Source organism: Cricetulus griseus, chromosome 3, assembly GCF_003668045.3.
Source record: "Cricetulus griseus strain 17A/GY chromosome 3, alternate assembly CriGri-PICRH-1.0, whole genome shotgun sequence".
NCBI lineage: Eukaryota > Metazoa > Chordata > Mammalia > Rodentia > Cricetidae > Cricetulus > Cricetulus griseus.
Genome location: NC_048596.1, coordinates 205,940,740 through 205,961,008, shown reverse-complemented (window position 1 = coordinate 205,961,008; position 20,269 = coordinate 205,940,740). Strand labels below are relative to the sequence as shown.

At 42.6% G+C, this 20,269-nt stretch overlaps 1 pseudogene; it reads right to left on the bottom strand.

The window, feature by feature from the left end:
• Nucleotides 1-16,891: 16,891 nt before the first annotated feature.
• LOC103161914 lies at nucleotides 16,892-17,340 on the bottom strand (annotated as a pseudogene).
• Nucleotides 17,341-20,269: the final 2,929 nt, after the last annotated feature.

The window sequence follows — 20,269 nt, the reverse complement described above, 5'->3', positions numbered from 1 at the left end:
CTGTGTTTGCATGTCTCCATCAGGAAAGCCAGGCACTTTTGGTATATAATAGAAGCAGCTACTTTTAGCCCAAGAAAGAACACTTCTGTTAATTAGCCAATGAACTTTTCTATACTAGAGCTGGGAAAATGGCTCAGTTGGTAAAATGCTGCACAAGCCTGAGGACCTGACCTCAAATTCCAGCACCCACATAAAATGCCAAGCATGGTGGTACATGCTTTTAATCTAAGTGTTGGGGAGGCAGGTATGTGCAGATACTAGAACTCACTGACTGACAGGACTCAATTGGTGAGCCCCAGGTCTTGATGAGAGATGCTATCTCAAAAATCAAGGTGAACCACCCAGGGTTGATGTCTGTGGTAGTCTCAATGGTACTGGTTCCCATAGGCTCATAAGTATTTGGCCCCAGGTTGGTGGGAGCAGAAAAACTATAGAAAATATCCAGACATATAGAAATGGAACAAATCACTTTTGACTCACCAGCGAGTTACTGAATAAATGGGGAGTGAAACTTAAAAATTGGCAAATTTATAGTAGTAATGGCCTCTACAGTTGCCACAAACATTGATTTTATGAACGGGGACTGCTTGAGGGAAATGCAAGGCTCTGGATTAGCCAACTTGCATTTACAGTAACAAATACCAAAGATAACAATGAAGGGAAGACTTGTGACACATGGTCTCCATGCATGGTCACCAGGTCCTCTTGCTTGGGGCGGGGAGCAGCATAAGACTTCACAGTGCGAGCGTGTGGTGGGGGAGACTGTTCATCTGGTAGCAGCCAAGAAGCAAAGAAAGAGGGCAATAAGAGTCCAAGCTCACTCTCTCCCCAGCATATCTAACCTCCTCCTACTAGATTCCATCTCCTAAAGGTTCTACTGTCAATAGCGCCATAGACAAGTAACCAAGCCAATAACACTTGGTTGGGTCTTTGAGGGCATTTGAGGTTAAACTAAAGTCTGTTCCTGTGAACCTCTGGTTGTAACATTTCTTCATCTACAATTGTATTGTGTATGTTTTATTGACACACACATCTTTTATGTGCTTATAGATACTGTTAGCTCACTTACATAAACTCATGATCAGTAACACTAATACTCTTCCCTAAATGAACATGAATTGACACCTATTCTTACCCTGGGAGGCTTATCACATGCTTTTTATGTCCTGAATGAAGCAGTGGTTTTTCAAGTCACAGGACATTTCACAGTCTGGTTCTTCATAACCAGAGAACCCAAGATGCCAGACACAGTTGCCACAGATTTGTTCAACTGGGGCTGGTTCATCAGTTAGGAGCCCCTTTCAGAGAGTCTGAATTAGGTTCCCAGCACCCACATTCTGGTTCACCATCAGTTCTAATTTCAGTTTCAGGGATTCAGAGATCCAACGCCACTTTCTGGCATACCACAGGCATACATGTGGTGTACTACATATACTCAAACACTCATACACATAAAACAAAAATAAATAAATCTTAAAAAAAATTTTAGATAATATGTTTTGATCAAATTCTTTTCCATCCCCATTTTTCCCAGAGCCTCTCCACCTCCATAACCACCTAAATTTATATTCTTTGTCTTTCTGTCTTAAAAAAAAGAAAACCAACAAAAAGCAAAAGACAAAAAATCAAAACAAACTCTAAAAAAGTGAAAGTGAACAGGAGAAAACAAAACAAAAAGTGCCCAAAAGTATGAAATCGTTTTGTGTTGGCCAACTGTTCCTGGCATGAGGCCTATCCAAGAATGCAGATGATTGACCTAGTGACACGTCATTGAGAAATTTTATTGCTTAAACGTCCCATTGAAGGCTAAGTGATCCAAAGTCTCTCATTATCGGCACTCTGTCCAGTTGTGGCTCTCTTTGTTAATTATCATCTACTCTGAGAAGCCCCGTCTCTGGTAACAGTTGAGTGATGCTCTGGTGTACGGGTACAGCAGTATGCTCTCAGTACTCATTCATTGCTGTGCTCCTATAGAAGAATAGTATGGTTTCCCCTGTGCAGTCTCAGGTTCTTGGTCACTTGAGCAGTGCCGAGTATGGGTTCTATACCATGGAGTGGGCATTAGATTTAATCAGCATCTCTCTCTCTCTCTCTCTCTCTCTCTCTCTCTCTCTCTCTCTCTGTGTGTGTGTGTGTGTGTGTGTGTGTGTGTGTGTGTTTTACAGGGTATTCACCCTAGGCCCTCAAATTTTCCTCATATCCCCTCACACGCTCCCCACCAACTTCGTGTCTTTCTGGGGTTTTGTTCTGTTTTTATGAGAATGTACTTAAGTCCAGTAGTGCTTCCCACTCATGGGGGTGGGGGGGGGCTTCCATTGGAGCATGGGAAACCCACCAGTGGCCAAATTCTCAAGAATCATTTTACTGACTGAGCTACTGCCCTAGCTTTAATGTTGAGCTTTTAAAAGACAGAGCCAAGTCCATTAAAAGGCAGGAGTTAAGGTAGTGACTGGCCATCAAAACAGTAGGATAAATAGCAGGATGAAACTGGCAGGGCTTCAAGGTGAGAAGGACTTAGCTCCAGCTGCTTACTATTGTTTTACCTCAAGGAAACATTGCATGCCTGAGCTTATTCTGAAGTCTTCACAACTTTATGAAGCAGGCATCATATTCTCTATTTTTTAAAAAATCCATTTATCCTCAGTGTATTGAGCCCCTGTGAAGATCTTGGCCACATTTGGGTAATACAAAAAAGAAAAATGGATAGGTTTCTGAGATGGGCATGGTGGTACAGTCCTGCAAACACAGTAACACACTACTCAGAAAGACAATGGTGCAGTCCTACACACACAGTAACACAACACTCAGAATGAGGCAGGATTGTTGTGAGCCTGCTTCTTTAAAAAGGATGATGAAGGGGAGGAGAAGAAGGGATGGGTGGAGGGAAAGAGGGAGGAGAGAGAGAGAGAGAGAGAGAGAGAGAGAGAGAGAGAGAGAGAGAGAGAGGAGAGAGAGAGAGAGAGAGAGAGAGAGAGAGAGAGAGAGAGAGAGAGAGAGAGAGAGAGAGAGAGAGAGAGAGAGCGCTACTTTCTGCTAGTAAGCCAGTCCAGCACTGAAATAAAGAAATGAAGGAGACATTTCAGTACAGCAACCTGCTGCATCCAGGGGACAGCTTCATGGTAACGAAGGAGGGGCCCTCAACTCAGGTAACTAAAGGTTAAGGAAGTAGCTTACTTCCAAAAGAAGTAGCTATTCTAATATATATCACGGCCGCAGACACCCCCACCACATACGTACCACCCCAACCCCCACCTCCCTATTGTGTAGCAATTTCCTCTGTCTTGAAATATTCCTTCCTGGATGGAGGAGGGAGGCACATCTGGGTCCTTGTCCAGAACTTTTCATTGCTTTCTCAGGGATATTTGAGCCCGGATGATGGGTGCCATATGTAATAGTACTTTCTTGTTGAGACTGCCAACTCACAAATAATGACACAGAGACACTTATTACTAATTATGAAAGTTTGGTCATTAGCTTAGGCTTATCCCACTAGCTCTTATAACTTAACCTGTCTCTATTAATCTACATTCTGGCACATGGCTCAGTTACTTCTGCTCTGTTCCATATGTCCAACTTCTTCAGAGTCTTCCTGCATCTCCCTGGCATAATGAACATGCCTAGAACCCTCCTCCTCTTCCTCTCTCTCCCGGGAAACACCACCTATCTCTCCTGCCTACCTCTTAGCCATTAAGCTCTTTATTAAATCAATCACAGTGGCACATCTTCACACAGAGAACAAATATCCCACAACAAGCAGTAATTAAAAATATTCCTGGACTAGATGGATACAGAATAGAATTCTATCATGCCTTCCAAGAAGTAATAGCAATACTCCTAAAATTATTCCATAAAATAGAAAAGGAAGGAACTTTTCCAAATTTCTTTTTGTGGCACTCGTATTAACTTGATACTGAAACTAGATAAAGACCCAATACAAATTATATTATAGGCCACTCTCTGCTGAACACAGATGCAGAAATTCTCAATAAAACACATGCAAACTGAATGCAAGATTGCATCAAAAAGATTATCCACCATGTTCACATCAGTTCCATCCCAGAGACACAAAAATGTTCAACACAACTTAAGTAGATCAACAAATATAATAAATTAATATAATCTGCCACATTAATGGACTCAAGCCCAGAAACTACATGGTCATCTCAGTAGATGTAGAAAAGGCCTTTGTCAAAATCCAGAACCTTTTCATGAAATTCCAGGAGAATTTAGGGACATGGGAGACATAGTTCATCATAATAAACACTTGGTACCCTGGATCTTTTTAAGAGCAGAAGGTTGGAGATAGGTTTCAACGTGTAGGCACAGAAAAGGACTTTCTGAACAGGACTCTGGCAGTGCAGTCACTAATAACAACTGACAAATGGGACCATGGAAATTTACAAAGCTTCTGTACAACAAAGAACACTATCATGTGAGTGAAGAGACACTCTCCAGAATGGGGGGGGGGGAATACCTTGATCAGGTATACATGCAACAGAGGACTAGTATATGGAACACACGAAGAACTAAAAAGAGAAAAAAAATATCACGGGTGGAAAAAATAAACAATAAAAAATGTAGCGTTGGAACAAAACAGGAAGCTCTCAAAAGATCAAATAGAAATGGTAAGAAATATTCTTTTAAATGTTCAGGGATGAGGGATGAGGGATATGTAAACCAAAACTACTTTTGAGATTTCATCTTACCCAAGCCAGAATGGCAAAGATTTTTTAAAAATCTTTAAAAGTAAATTTTTTAAAAAAATGTTGGAATAGATGTGGTGAAAGGGAAACACTCATTTGTTGCTGGTTGGAATGTAAACTGGTGTAGGCACTATGGAAATCATTTTGAGGGTTCCTCAACAAACTAGAAATAGATCTACCAAGAGATCCAGCTATACCACTCTTGGACATATACCTACAGGGCTTTATATTCTACTATAGACAGACTTGCTTCTCCATGGTCATTGATGCTTTATTCATAGTAGCCAGGAAATTGAAACAACCTATATGTTTATTATCTGATGAGCTGATAATGAAAATAATATATATTTACACAATGGGATATTGAGCTGCTAAGAAAAATGAAAGTATGACATTTTCAGGTAAATGGTTGAAACTGGAAACAATCATGCTGAGAGAGTTAACCGAGACTCAGAAAAACATATACTGCATGTTTTTTTTTTTCTCATGAGTGAATGCTGCTTTGAATCTTTAGATATGTATGTTTCATTTGGAATACTTATACAGGTCAGGAAGCTAGTCAGGGTGCAATGATAGGGATTGGGAGCCTTTAGAGGAAGGAAAATAGAACATAGTGTAGAGGGAAGAGTAAGTGGAAGAGGAACAATTAAGTGGGGTGGGGGATGGGAGGGCGGAGTATGGAAGGAATATGGAAGGATGGAGGAAGAGTAAAATAAAAAGCTCTTTTTAAAAGCCACATGTGAGCTGGATGGTGGTGGCTCATGCCACTTTAATCCCAGCACTCAGAAGGCAAAGGAAAGCAGATCTCTGTGCGTTTGAGGCCAGCCTGGACTATAGAGTGAGTTCCAGGACAGACTCCAAAAGCCACACAGAGAAACCCTGCTTCAAAAAAGAAAGAAAGAAAGAAACAAAAACAAAAGGAAGAACAAAAAACCACATGTGAACCAACTATTGTAAAAGCCATTCTAAAATACACACACATATAAAAAACAGTTCAAGTGAAGCTATCTAATAATGAGGAACAACACCCCTACTACATATGACAGGCTACCAAATAAAAGGCCCAGTATTGGGAATGGCTTACCTCTTTGTGAGTTGTTGGCCTTTAGAGTCCCATAGGTCTCTAAACATTACAGGCTATTACCATTGCTCTTGGTTACCTTCTAAAGCATGAAAATAAGACTCTGTTGCTGAAGAGACCACATTCTTGAGTCACAGATAATAGAGAGATCAAGCTAATACTGATTTGGACTCTTCCCTGATGGCTGGCTTTCATAATGTTGGTGGGTGCTACCCACACTACTGGAGCAGAAAAGTAATCATTACTCTTTTGCCCAGCCATGAAGTCTCTAAAATAATGATCAGCCTGTTCAGATATACTACTTGTATAATAGTGGCACGAATTCATGGGAATAGTTAATCACTTTTTAATTGGACTTAAGGTCCACTCTTCAAAAAGGAACCCAAACATGGGACAGTTATAGAGGCCAGTGGCTGGATAGGTTGCAGGGCATATAAGGGAGCCTATTTACTCTGCTAAACGGATAGTGTTAAACCACATCTTTGTTATCTATTGTTACACCCACAGATTGGTACATCTTTTAACCCTGGTTAGAGAAACCTCTTTTGGCAATAGATGGTGATTAACACAGAGACCCACAACTGGGCAACGTGCCCTGAGTTAGAAACTGCAGAGTACTCAGCCCAAAATGGGACATCTATACTACACACTCTCCAAGGCTCAGGTGTCATCATGGAAGATGGGTAGAAAGTGTATAAGACTCAGAGGCAGTAGATGATTATAACAAATCAGTTTCCTCGACACAACAGGGCAGTTGCACATGCGTACTCACAGTGGTTGTGATAGCCATGCACAAGCTGAAGCCAGGCAAAATCCCAACATGGAGTGGGGTGGTGTGCACAAAACCCTCCCCCGGCACCTGCAGAGCTATTGTAGCCCATAGATGCTGGGAGATGGAGAATTAGATGTCTTCGAGGTTGTGACCTCTGCTAGACAGATGCTCCAGCGCATGCCCCACCTCAAAGAATATTTGAGCAGCACAAATTGGACTGCAACGTGTGTTTTTTAAAGGATGCAAAGTTGTGTGTGTAGGGAGATAGGGGTGGATTTGGGGGTGGGAGTGAACATGATCAAAGTATGTTGTATGAAATTCTTAAAGAATCAACTTATTTAAAATAAGCAGAAAACCAGCAAACAATAATAATGAGTAAAACCTTCCTGTTTTGTAAGTTCTAGCCCTCTCATAAGGTCCAAGAGCAATATTCAGCCTGTCATTCTTCATGTTGCATACTTCTTATACCTATTGTTGTTCTTGTTGTAACAGGAGGGGAGACAAAGAGAGGGAGAAGGAGTGAGACACACATACAGAGAGATGGAGCAGGGAAGGAGGGAAAAATCAAAGGCAGGCAGGCAGGTACTGTAGGATGTGATCATAGTTACTTCAGTGTTACAGGAATAATTCTTGTGAAGAGGCAATGTCAAACCAGGTATGGCGGAACATGCCTGTTATCCCAGCTAGTTGGAGGTAAAGGAGGATGATCACTTGAGCTCAAAAGTTTGAGAAGACAATGCAACATAATGACAACTAGTGTTGAAAAACAAAAGTTGAAGATGTCCCAGTAGTCAGCGCTTACCTAGGTTGCATGTGGATGCATACACCGCATATACAACTTGACTTTGTGGTCCCATCTGTGTGGCTATGTCTGCTCTCTCCCATGAAAGGCTAGAAGGTAAGGGATGGAATTGGATCTATTTTAAAACCCACAGCTGTTAAACATAACTCTCCAAATATTAATAGACACTTTGATTTGGGACAAGTGGTTAGCCTGTGTGTCACCACCACTAAATTATTCATGGGGCAGCGGTGTCTTGAGGGTGACAGCAACAGTGAATTCATGCCTGGGACAATGTCACACTCAAAATACTGACAATTTGAAACCTCCTCAGGAGGTCTTGTCAATTTACATGTTTTCTATTAAGCAGCAGAAATGGAAGGTAGGCAGGAAGAGTCACTGCACTTATCCAGGACAGATGGTCTAGCCTGGGTCTCCACAGACCCCACAGTATGGCCACCAGGCTCTGGTTTCTCATTAAAACAGACAGATGAAAAGCAAAAAAGTTAAGTATGAGGAAAATAGGCAAGCATTTAAAACAAAATGAGTAGGTCCAGGTAGCTTAGTGGTGATGTGTTAGGCAGATAGAGGCCCTGGGTTCCATCCCCACAGCCAGGAAAACAAAAGAATGAGTGTATGGTAGGTAGATAAGAACCAGATCAGGGATGCCTCTCCTCCTCTCCCCATGTCTGAAGGCTTGCTTATTACTAATAGTGCTATCACTGGTATTTCAGCATGGTGGTAGGAATCACATCCAGGGTCCCAAACATAGTAGACAAGCCTTCTAGCATTGAGTGGAACCCCTTTGCCTAACAAGGTCACTTTGACATTTATCCTAGTTAGCTTTCTATGCTAGGATAAAGACAAAGCAGGAGCCTGGAGGCAGGGCCTGAAGCAGAGACCATGGAGGTATATGATGCTTACTGCCTCTCTTCCCAAGGCTTGCTCAGCCTACTTCTCTATATAACCCAGGGCTTCCTGCCTGGTAGATGAAGGTGCTGCTCACAGTGGGCTGGGCCCTCACACATCCATCATTCATCAAGAAAATGCCCTACAGGCTTGCCTACAGGAAATCTTTTACTTTCTTTTTTAATTTTTGTTTTTTTTAAATTTTTTTGAGACAGGGTTTCTGTGTAGCCCTGGCTGCCCTTGTCTACTCATTCTGTAGATCAGGTAGGTCTTGAACTCAGAGATCTGCCTGCTTCTGCCTCCTGAGCGCTGGGATTAAAGTTGTGCACCATTACTAACCAGCTGCCTACAGGCACTCTTATAGAAACATTTTCTCAATTGAGTTTTCTTCCCAGATGATTCTAGCTTGTGTTAAATTGGCCAAAAAACTGAGCAGCACATGGCGACATGCTGCAGACCAAAATGTCTGTTCCCTTCACAGAGCTTGGTGTTTCATTATGAAAGAAATTTTAAGTTTAAAAGAGATGGTAAAAGGGGACTGGAGAGATGGCTTAGTTGTTAAGAGCACTAGCTACTCTTCCAAAGGACACCCAGGTTTGAGTCCCAGCACCCACATGGAGGCTCACAGCTGTCTGTAACTCTAGTTCCAGAGGATTTGATACCCTCTTCTGGCTTCCCTGATCATCAGATACACATATGGTGCACATACATACATGACTGCAAAACACTTACACATAAGATAAAAATAAATAAATCTCACCTTTTTCTTTAAAAAATGGGAAGTTAGGTTAAAGTGAGGAAGCTAGGAGCACTAGGAGCAAGAAATAAAGGGGCATGTAGCTGGTTATGAGATAGCCACACTGGCCAGATAAGAGGAAGGACAGAACTCTGGGGCAATCAGACGACACCAGGAGGCCCTCCCTCCCAGAAAGGCCCCTTCCCTGAAGAAATGTATGCCCAGCACGTCTACCCTTTCTGATAGTCTTGCTTCTAGAACAGCTAATTGTAACATACTAAATTGTAAGAATAGCTTCCAAAAAGCCTCCATCTATACCAGAAAGGGGACTACCACATGGTCAAAGGAGCTGAAGATGGGGTAACCAAGAAAGACTTGAACTCCATCTTGGTAACTGTGATAGGAGTCAGTCCATAGCATGGCAAACTTCAAGCTGGGCATCAACATATGAGAAGTGATAGAGCTTAGTCTAATTAATAGTTAGCAGAACCCACCAAACTCCAAATCCAGCAACACAAGAAAAGTCAGCAAACAGCAATGCTGCTCAGGGTTAGCAGTCAGCAGACAGTCAAATTCATCATCTAACAAAGCAGAAGTCGGAGATGAAGAGAGTAGGCTTAACCACAACTAATGGTGGTAGCAGCATATGAACTACACGTGGTCATTTTCTTGGCCAGACCAGAAAAGCATGTGGTGTGGGACCCCTTATTGATCCAGTTTGCGACATGCACTAGAAATAACCTCAGTCTTTGTCCAGCTCCTTCTGTAAGTCATATGAAAATCCCTCCCAGTCCCTGGGATTTCTCCCACTTTACTTTATTTTTTTTTTCTAAATAGAGCTTGCTGGTGCTCTGCTTGCTCCTATGCATCTACCAAAGTCAAGAGTCATAATCTCCAGCTGACTTTAGGTGACCAGTTAGTGTCCAGTACCCAATGGCTGCCATTCTCAAAGACCTGCAGAGTGATGCAGATCTGCATCGTCAACCTAACAGAAGTGGGGCCCAAACACAGGAAAGCTAAAGTTTGTGTTTCAGATATTCCCAAAGGTCTATCTGCTGACGGTCTGGTCCACAGGTGGGACCCAGTGAATGGAAGTCATTTTAGTGGGAATGTACCCCCCAAAGGGATCTGGCTAGGGATGCCACTGTTGCCACCACCACCTCTTCCTTCTCTTTTACATTTTGCTTCCTGCCCACCTTTGTGAGTGGTTCTACTTAATCATTTGCTCTAGCCATCATGATGCTCTGTCTCTCCACATGCCCAAAGCTATGAAGGCTAGAACTTCCAAAACCAGTGAGCCATAATACAAAATAACCCTTTTCACTTTTAAATGCCCTCCATGCATGTGTGTATGTGTGTGTGTGAGAGAGAGAGAGAGAGAGAGAGAGAGAGAGAGAGAGAGAGAGAGAGGCAGAGACAGAGACACAGAGACAGAGACAGAGACAGAGACAGAGAGACAGAGCAAGCAAGCAAGCAAGGGTGCATTTGCCATGGCATAAAACTTGTGGATGTTGGAGGACAACCTTGGGTGTTGATCTTCACTTTCTATCTTGCTTAAGACAAGGTCTTCCATTGTTTGCTACTGCATATACCAGGCCATCTGGCAAGCCAACTTTCCTGTCTTCACCTCCCCATCTCGTTGTAGGAGTGATGGGATTGCAGGCGTGCACTCCTCTGTTCAGATTTACACAGGTTTGGCCCCAGGTTTGAGGGGCCAAAACTCAGATCCTAATGCACAGTCAACTTCTGGGCCATGTCTTCAACCCACCCTTTTCTCTCTGTAAGTTAACCATCTCCTTTGTTGTGGTTCTAGGAAGCTGACCCGCATCACTTCAAACAAAACCAATTCTGTGAGGGAGCTACAAGAGCAAATGAGAAGTTTGGTGTGGTTTTGCCTTGGATTTCTCCCATCCCCAATGAAGGTAATAGGTCTATTTTAGAAGAGCACTGAGGATGTCACTCCACATTAGTGTTCTCATTGTCTGTTCTGTGGGAGGCAGCATGCCAGAATGAGTGACAGAGGCGGACAATGTAGGTACTTCTAACAGGCAGAATACTGAACAACTATCCAGGTCCCCAAAGACCAAGATATGGCCAGAAACAAGAACAAGTAGTGAGGCCTACAATAGAGGCATAAAGTGAGTGCTGAGGAGAGAATGAACCTATATGGTCCACACACTCATAAGTCCCAGAAGAACACACAGGTAGAAGCTTGTGAGACACGAACTTCTTCCTAATATATTTTCTTCAGCATCTCAAGTCTTTCTAGTATCTATACAAGAGGTCACTCAGCACCAGGGAGAGCCATGGAAATTCTAATCATGGGGAAGCTATGGGTCTAGAAGCTTCTTTTCCTTCTTAGAACCAGCTATGGTCTACATAAGGACAATAGGAGAGCTACATGAATCTCTCTTGGAGAGAAACGGCAAAAATCAATTTGGCACTTTGGCAGATAGTCAACAGAGCCTTTGCTGTCAAGGTAGGAGTGAACCAACTCATTCTAACCTTGCCACTACCTTGGGGAATATGATTGAGTGAATTTTGAAAGAATCAGAAAAGTGGGTATTTTAGAATGACTTTCCCTGTGAAATGACCACTTTGTAATTCTTCATGAGGCTTAACAAGCTTAAATTAATCAGGATTCATGTGAAGCAGTTTGAGTTCTAACCGAATTGCTTATAAAAAGCATTCTCACAATGCATGTGCAGGGACAGCTCCTTGCTAGCTTGGAGAATGAGTAAATTACAAGTATCTATAATTGCTCACTCATGCCTGGGGGCGGGGCTTGAAAGACAACCCTACTCTATAAAATCTTATAATGGTCTCCACTATACTCCAACACTCTTGAGTTCTAACACCCTATGAAAGACTACAGTACCCACAGAGGCATGGCAGGGACACACAACAGAGTGGCCACCACATGTACAAGAACAAGCACTAATGACCCCAGCATGGAAAACCAAAAAGCAGCCAGGTGGTAAATGCCTGAGGCTGAGGCAAGAGGATCAGGAGTTCAAGGCCACAGCTAGACCCCATCTCAGAACAATCCTGCCAACAAACAAACAAACAAACAAACAGCCACTACCACCAACAGCAAAAGAAAGATCAGAGAAAAGGAAAGAAGAAACGTTCCCAGAAGAGAATCTGTGGTATGAATTTTGTGTCTCCACCAAACCAGAACCTTCAAAGTGATGGTGACAGGAAATGGGACCTCCAGGAGATAGTTATGTCTTGAGAGTGGGAACTTCATGACTGGAACTGGTGCCCTTATAAAGCAGACCCCAGGAGTTGTAGAGATGGCTCAGTGTTGCAGGGGTCTGACGTTTGATTCCAGCACCCATGTGTTGGTTCAAACTATCTGTAACTCCCGTTCCAGGGAATCCTGCTGCTGCCTTCTTACCTCTGTGGGCATGTGCCTAGTGTGCATGAATACATGCAGGTAAAATTGTCATGCACGCAGCATAAAATAACCAAATCTAAGAAAAAAATTAAAGAATGGCAAGATCTGGCTCTCCTCTTCCATCATGGTTAAGAAGATGCTATGTATGATCACAAAGTGAAGTTGAAGACTACAGGATCCTTGGAGCTTGCTGACCAGTTAGTCTGACTGAATTGATAAGCTCCAGATTCAGTGAGCAATACTGCCCTAAAAAATAATATGGAGAAAGACTTGGGGACACCTGATATTAACCTATGGACTCTACATGCATATGCACACATGAGCATATACACCCACATACACACAGGAATGCATGCAGGCATTCATGCAGGCATACATGCATGCAAGTACACATCAGGGGCCATGCACAGAGAGAAACCCAGGACAGACCCAGGCAGAAGAAAACCATGTACAAGGCAAGGAGGAGAGCCTTAGGAGAAACTAGCCCAACTAACATAAATTTGGGCTCCTCTATCTCTTCTGGGACTAGGATCTCTTCACTTAACCATGACACTATCCACATACATTGACAGGACACATGCACACAGCAGAGCTCACACATGCCAGGGTTTATAAACCTTTCCAATGCTCTTTCCTGCATATAGCCCTCTAAGCTCCTAATGAGGAGTGGGAGTGGGGTGCAATCCTGGCAATACCATATGCTCAGGAAGCCCATTAGTGGAAAACAAAGTAGAAAAAGTTGAGTGGCACATTTTGTAGTTTTGGTTGTGAGCCCAGCCTTTAACAGTCAAACTATCTCTTCAGTCCAAATAGCACATTCTAAATCTGACATGTGTTTTTTGTTTGTTTGTTTGTTTGTTTGTTTTTTGGTGTGTGTGTGTGTGTGTGTGTGTGTGTGTGTGTGTGTGTGTGTGTGTGTGAGTGTGTTTCCAAGGGAATGTATTAGATTGGACATATGTGGTCAGCCATCATTGGGCTGGATAACCACAATTATCAGCCATCCAGCCGAAGAATACAGAGCTTCAAAAGGAGAAGCCAAAGTGCGGCCCTGCCCAGTCTGTCCTCATTCAAAGACTTTAGAATCCCAAACCTGAGGTCTACAGTGACAGCCTTAACCTCAGCAAGGGAAATTTTGAGAGCTAGGAGGAGAGATTAAGTGTCCCTTCTCCTTTTGCATCCCATCCAAATTGGCTTGCTGAAGAACACAGCCCACATTCAAATGGGTTGTTCCCATTCTGTTTACTGACCCAGACTGGTTTCTGCACATAACCTTGTCTCCTCAACCCAAATGCTTCACATATTAGGGCTCGGGAAGACTTTACAAGCTTCATAGTTCTCTGGGTGTCCTTCAGTACAGTTCCATTCACACACAGAATGACCATCCTAGCCACTTCCACACTCCTGCTTTCCAGGTCCCTTCCTTTTGGTGAAAGAACTAATGTCCAGTCTCTTAACCTGAGATGCACATGACAGGCATAGTTTGGTACCAGGAACACCATGGAGGACATGTCTCTGCTTTATGAGTCCCTGTATAGAATAGGAAGTAGAAAGGCCACTTGCTGGTTTAGCTGTGAAAGGGACAGTAGTGGGCTTAGGAGATGTCTTCAAAGAAGAGTGTTGGTTGGCATAGAGGGACATGTACCAGTAGTTGGTAGGCTAACACAGGGAGAAGGGGAGTTGGTATACATAGGACATAACCTGGACAGAGGCTTGCATCTAGAAGTGATCCTAGAGGTCTTAGGGAACAGTCCATAGTTTAAAATGATCACGACATGCATTTTGAGCAGGAGGGAAATACCACAGGCTGCAAGCAGGGCATAGACTTCAGGGCTCTTAGAGGATTAGATAGGTGTTGATTTTTGCTGCAGACTAGGAAAGACCATTGGATATCTACAGCAGAGGTGATACAGTCAGGTTTGCATCTTAGGTGGATGACATTGAGCTGCCATGAGGAGAGAGAATCAGAAAGGTAAAACTGCAGCTAAGTTCCTATAGGCTGCTAGGGAGATCCTGTGGAGAGATGAAGGTCAGAATGAGACTAGTAAGAGACACACAGAATCAAATGGGCTGGCATGGCTCAGTGGAGAATGAGTGAAGGCATACCTTGGGTCAGGGGGCATTCTGAGAAGAGGGCGTCTCGTGGGTATTGGCAGTTGGAGCTGCCCTTCACTGTGATGGATACATGAGGGGAAGAGGCTCGAGGGTGGCTTCATGACAAGTAGAAATGTCTATGGCAGATGGACATGACAACATCCCAGGCAGGAAACAAAGATGTAGAAATTCTGAAGATCCTCCCTTGGATTTCTAGCAAGGGTGATTTTCCATTTGTCTCTGATTCTCAATCAGAGACAATCTCCCTTTTGTACACCTCTCTCAGAGCCTTTTGAAACCTAGTGGTTCTGGAATGATGCTTAGAAGCAGTGGGCATCTTGCCTTGGATGGACCACATCCTAGGCAGAATGTGGTCTAAAGACTCTAGATTTACCCTGAGGTGGTTCTCACAAATGTCTCAGACCTCATTAAAACCTCTGATGTTCCCTGAGATGGTTCTTGCAAATTGATCCACTCCTCCAAGGCTGATAGCTTGAACTCTGGGCCACTTATCTGTGCCATTCTAGAATCTTCTTTCTACAATGATTGCTGGCCCTGAGAATTCAGCCTTGAATATGGGTTCTAAACAAATACACCATGATGCTGGAAAATTCTGTTGCTCTAATTATTTGGGGAACATTTTTCTGTTAACATCCTCTTCCTACTTGGCACAAAGTGCAAAAGAAATTTCAACCCCCGGGCCACTCAAATTTCCTCAGTATTTGGCTGTAAGAGATTTGAGCATTGAGACTCATGGGGGAGTTGCATAAAAGCTATGGGCTCTGGCCTGGGAAAATAGTGTTTAAGTTTGACCTGCACTAAGTTAGGCTAGTTTGTTGCTAGGAACACACATTTCCTGTGAAGCAAATCACATTCTCAGGAAGAACGGGGTGGATTGAGAGGGAGAAAGAAGGGGAGGATACAGAGGTGACACTGCTTTATCACTGTCAACTTTCTTCTGTTGTAATACAGGCCTTTGAGCCTGCAGCTGTAATCGTAATCTATTAAGCTTTGGTATGGCTTTTAGAAGAGGATGCTGTCTTGGTTAGCTAGTTTTTAACTTTGATGTTTTATTTTATGCATATGGCTGTTGTGCCTGTGTGTATGTCTGTGTACCACACCCATGCCCCATACACACAGTGCCCCAAAGCAGGTATTGGATCCCTGGAATTAGAGTTATAGACTATTGTGGGCTGGAATCGGCAAGGGTCCTCTGGAAGAACAAACAGCACTTTAAACCACAGAACCTTTCCTCCAGTACCAGCTAGTTTTAATGTGTTGGGCTTTCTAATGAGTGTTCAATTAGGATCAGATTTGCATTCACATTCACAAGATGTTTGCAAGAAATTTTCTTAATGCATCTCTTTCATTGATGTATCAGGATTTCTAGAGGCAAAATGGGCAGAACTAAAAAGTCAAGAAATTGCAGCATGTTGGTTTATCCCCATAGTCTCTTCTTACTCCCCCCCCCCCAGGTGGTAGGGTAGGATTGTGAGCCTGACCTTTTCTGTCCTCTGGTTTTGTTTGTTTTTTCCAAGTAGTGACTCACTATATAGTTTATAGGCTGTCTTCAAATTTATAATCCTTCTTGGCCTCCAGAGTACTGAGGATACATTTACTATAAATTTAAAATTAATTTTAAGCAGTGGTTTTCATTCAGGGAGTGCTAAGTGGGTAGATTTCATGTGACTTCTAATTAAGCAGACCTGTGTGGCACTGTCTCTCTCTAGCTGGTAGCATGATGGGGCTGTGCTGTTAGAAGTAGGCAGTGGGAGCCTCCTGTCAACACCAGTCTTGCTAAGTCTATACCCAGCCTGCTATTGCACCCCAATGTTGTGTGATGTTTCACTCCTTGGCTCTTTGATATTTTTTGGACTTTGTTGGGGGGCTCTACCATCCAGCTCCTAAATAAATCACACACAGAGGCTTATTCTTAGTTATAAAAGCCCGATCTTAGCTTGGCTTGCTTTCTTGCCAGCTTTTCTTAATGTAAATTATCCCACCTATCTTTGGCCTCGGGGCTTTTACCTTTCTCCATTCCTGTACACCTTTTCTCTCCTTACTAGGCACCTGGCTGTGTAGCTGGGTGGCTGGCCCCTGAAGTCCTCCTTCTCTCTCATTTCTAGATGCGTCTCTTCCAGATCTTTCCTCATATTTACCCTCTCTGCCTGCTAGCCCTGCCTATTTCTCTCTCATGTCTCGCTGTTGGCGGTTCAGTGCGTTATTAAATTATCCAGTGTTTTAGAAGGCACAGTAACACAGCTTCACAGAGTTAAACAAAAGCAGCATAAACAAAATACACACCTTAAGATAATATTCACCAACATCCCCAGGCAACTGGAACTATTAAGGGATCTTCCTTATATTGAGAAGAAAGCCACCCTTTGGTAACCTTTTTTTCTTTCATTCAAGCAATCTTCAATAAAAATTACGCATTAACTTCCTCCACTCCTGTATCTTCTCAATCATTTCTTCCTTTTATTTGCCCTTCTTTTCCCCTACTTGGTGAGACTTGGTTTTCCTTTCAAGGATATATATTTTGTGGTCTTTGTCCATCTTTAGCCTGGTGATGTTCAGCATGATGGTATGGATGCCCACATGGACGGTTGTGCCATTAGCCTTTTCTCATCGCACCTGTTCATTGTAGATGACATAATTCTTCCTATAAATCAGGACCTTTTTGCCAATCTGCTGGCCTTTGTAGTTTTCTCAGACAACTCAAACTTCACCATCCTTTCGAAGGGGCATACATTGGACAGTATACTTCTGACTCAGCTCTTTGGAAAGAGGGGAAAACATGGTCATGCACTTAAACACCGTTTGTGGTTCTTGCTTCAGTTAGAAGTCACAACGGGACTGAACTTCATTTTGGTGGTTTCCAATTCAGTGATGTCTGCCAAATGGAAGAGAGCTTTGATAATGCTTACTGAATGCTATAGTTTGTTTCTGAAATGTTCTTCAAAGGTCTATGTGGCAAAGGTTTGGTAAAGCAATGAACAATTGGGAAGTGATGACAGCTTTAAGAGGTGGGCCCTCCTATGAGGACTCAGGTCATTGAGGACACTAGGTGTACCCTTGAAGGGAGCTGGGAATGTGGGGATCCCCACGTCTCCCTTTTGATGGGGAATGTACCATGTATGTTTATCTTATTGATTGTTAAATAAAGTTCTGTTTGGCCAATGGCACCAAGTTAGACAGGACTAGGAGTCAAAGAGGATTCTGGGAAATGTAATAGATAAGTGGTGATCCAGGCAGGAAGTGACATAGCAAGGAGACTCATATCTAAGCGAGGAAACAGGAAGTGTCCCCTTTTTCGCTCTTCCTCCAGAAGCACAACGTGAGCCACCAGCAGGGAGGGACACCAATAAGGTGTCCGATAAGATAAGTCTTATAAAATATATAGATTTATGATAGTTAAGACTGAGCTAACAGATGAGAATCCTAGTCATTGGCCAAGCAGCATTATACCTAATACAAGTTTCTGTGTATTCATTTGGGCCCTAACTCAGGCGGGTGGCTGGCATAAAGCTCATACGTGGAGATGGGGCTCAGGCGGCTTTTGGTGGAAAGATTTGTCATAACACCCTTTAAAAACTTTCCATCTTGGCCACAAGGTGAATGGCTTTGATCTGCCATGTGCTCCTACCACGAGGAACTGCCTTCTTCACAGGTCCAAAAGGCCATGGACCACAGATCCTGGACCAAAACATTTAAAACTACAAGGCAAAAATAAGCCCGTTGTCTCTATGAACTAGTTACTCAGATGTTTGTTGCTAACACAGCAATGTCTGCTTCGTTTTTCATTTTCCCAATGATTGGATTTTAAAGGTCTACCCATCACACAAAAAAGCTAGTGTCAGTTCTTCAGTAGACTATCCTTTTTATTTTTATAGATTTATTTCTTACTTAAAAAAGATTTTTAAGCGTATGTTACCTTGGCATTTTCATACACATCACCTACTTTGCTTATACTCACTCATATTAACTTCCTTTGACCTTTCTCATTACCCTTCTTCCTCCCTCAAATAGTCCCCTTCTACTGTCTTTTTATCTGTAACCTAGATTCCACATGTGGGAGTGATTCCTCATGGCATTTTTTTTTTTTTTTTTTTCAGAGTCTGGCTGATTTTACTGTAGGACTATCTCAAGTTCCATTGATTTTCCTGAAAACCATATTTCCATTCCTTTTTAGGTGAATAAAATTCAATTGTGTAACATACCACATTTCTTTATCCATTCATCAGCTGATCGGCACTTAGGCTGCCTTCACACCTTAGCTATTGTGAGTAGCGCTGTAATAAGGATACGTAAGCATGTTTGTGGGATGCTTAGGGTCCTTTTGATATACTCCCAGGAGTGGCAGAACTGGTTCTATAGTAGTCCTGTTTTTCGTTGAGAAACTTCCACACAGACTGCACCAATCTCCACCCTTGGTGAATAATGGTCTCACTCCCCCACATTGCTGCCAGCATTACTGCTTTCTTGCTCCATCGCATCCTTCTAGTCACTCATTCATCCTACATGTTCATGAGGTATCTGGTGCAGGCACCTTTCTAAGTTCTGGTACAAAGAACAAGATGGAGGACTGGGTCTCTGTAACTTGAACACAGGAGTTTCCTACCTTCTAAGAGACTGCTTGTTACTTGACTGTAGTAACAAATAACCTTTAGTGCTAGTTTAAAACAGATGAATTCCCAGATTCTCCAAAGCTCTTATGCCAAGACTTGGCAGAATGTCAGAAAACAGCCACTACTTCTATAAAATGCCATCCACAGGCCAGCCCCACCATCTGTTTGCTTTCTGCATTTAGCAACTATAAAAATAACAGAAGCACCAAACAGCAACTATGCATTTATAAGTACATTGTCTGCTAAGTCTTTTTAAAGTTAGAATGTTGCAGCTGTTTCTACTCCAGAAGGACACACTTAGTGGGCCCTTGGTGACAGGTGTTGCTTGGCTTACCATGCCTTGAAGGACAGCTGCAAAACTGATGACCTTTGGATAGCTGATGACATGACCTTTTCCAAGTCACACAGCCTATATAGGCTTCAGCAACATATCAAATGCAATAGGGCACATCTGCCTTCCCCCTTCATGAGGAAGCTGCAAAGGGACAAAGAAAGGCTGCCAATTGGAACCATCCCAAACTAGAGATCAATATTGTATTTCTGATAAAATGTGTATGTATGACATGTCCTGTGGGTTGACTTCCAGAGTCTTCCATATGACCATGTGTCTACTGAGACCAGTTGCCCTTAAGCCTTGCTGCTCCTCAGCAAGGCAAACAGGACATGGGGAGAATCTGTGACTTGGGTTCACAAATTTCTCAACTGGTATTCCTTTACTTCCCATTAATTCAATTCTAGACACCTAGCTAACCTGTTTCTTTACTTTATGCTCCCTCATGGTTAACTTTTATTTTAATTAATTAATTAATGGGTGGAGTGGATGGTTTGAGTCAGGCCCAGGCTGGCCTTGAGTTACTACCTACCTCTATCCCAATTTGGTATCACAGAAGTGCACCATCATGCCCTGCTTGCTTTTGTTTTTAACTAACTAACTAACTAACTAACTAACTAACTAACTAACTAACAAATAACAAATAATAAATGTATATATTTTGGGGGCACACAATCACAGGATGGCAAAGTTGAGCTAATTAACATGTACATCAATTCATATTTCGTGATAAACTTTTTAGCAAATTTGGAATATAAATATTGTATTATAGCTTCTCCAACAGATCACTTAAGAAATGCTCCATTTTTTGCTTAACATCTCCCTTCCCCATCATCC